General features: G+C 31.9%; 1 protein-coding gene across 1 annotated transcript in view; it reads left to right on the forward strand.

Annotated features, from left to right (window-relative positions):
* The first annotated feature begins 208 nt into the window (after nt 1-208).
* LOC135219781 (uncharacterized) overlaps nt 209-1,087 on the forward strand; it is a 19,977-nt gene continuing 19,098 nt past the window's right edge. Inside the window, exon 1 of the mRNA XM_064256833.1 lies at nt 209-341. The gene's annotated coding sequence lies outside the window, so the exon portion shown is untranslated. The remainder of the gene's footprint in view (nt 342-1,087) is intronic.

The raw sequence follows: 1,087 nt of genomic DNA on the forward strand, positions 1-1,087 counted from the left end.
CTGAGGAAGCTCCGTGACACCTCTGTCATAGCTACTCCACGTATAGGTAAATGGAGAAAATCTCTGGCGGAAGGAGAACGCTGATTGGCTGAAGCCTTCCTCAGTAGCCAATAGGCGCTATTCCGCCCTCGCTGGGTAGACAGGTATTAAGGAGTGATATTTTCCTCTACCAACGCAGGGTACACTTACGTGGACGGAGTCACTCAACGCTATCTCCAAGACCCAGTGTGGCTGGTTACCGAGTTCTATCAACATGGTTAAAACTGCATTAGTGAAAATGAATAACTTTCTGCGAAAGTAATTCTGATATCCGTTCCGGCTGGACAAGTGATAAATAAGAGGTACTGTGTCGTCATTGTTAACTATCTTTCTGTTTTTCGTATTTGACAGTTACAAAGTTTAGTATCGTTAACACCTGGAATCTTACGCAATATTCCCTAGTAATTTTTATCTTTGCGATTATTTCAATAATAACAGAAAAATCATGAAGTAAACTTTAAAATAATCTTGGTGTTAAATTTCTGGAGTTTGGCTTAAAACAAAGCACATAAATTTCACGACGTTTAGAAATATCACGAAAAGGAAATTTCGTGACTTCGTCAAACGAACTGATGATTCCTATTTAAGACAGAATGGTCAGTCACAGTAAATACACATTTTTATGTCTATGCTCATCCTTAATTGTTAATTTTCAAATATGTTTTTCCGCATATCAAATAAATGCTGAATATTCATGGACAATACCAGACAGAAAGAAATATAATACATAAGTTAAACTCTTTATTTTGAAGTCTTTCGTTTCCAAAACAAAAGACTAACGTAGGCAGCTATGAGGAAGCCCAAAATCTATTAATACATATATATATATAAAATATATAATATAAAAAAAAAGATATATATATATTCAATTATATTTCCGTCTGAGCAGCCAAGTTTCTCATTCAAATCTAACATGTTTTAATGTTTAACTTATAATTATATATATATATATATATATATAATATATATATATATATATATATATATATATAATATATATATATACATATTATATAATACACATACATAACTACATAATACACACACA

Source organism: Macrobrachium nipponense, chromosome 1 (assembly GCF_015104395.2).
Source record: "Macrobrachium nipponense isolate FS-2020 chromosome 1, ASM1510439v2, whole genome shotgun sequence".
Taxonomy (NCBI): domain Eukaryota; kingdom Metazoa; phylum Arthropoda; class Malacostraca; order Decapoda; family Palaemonidae; genus Macrobrachium; species Macrobrachium nipponense.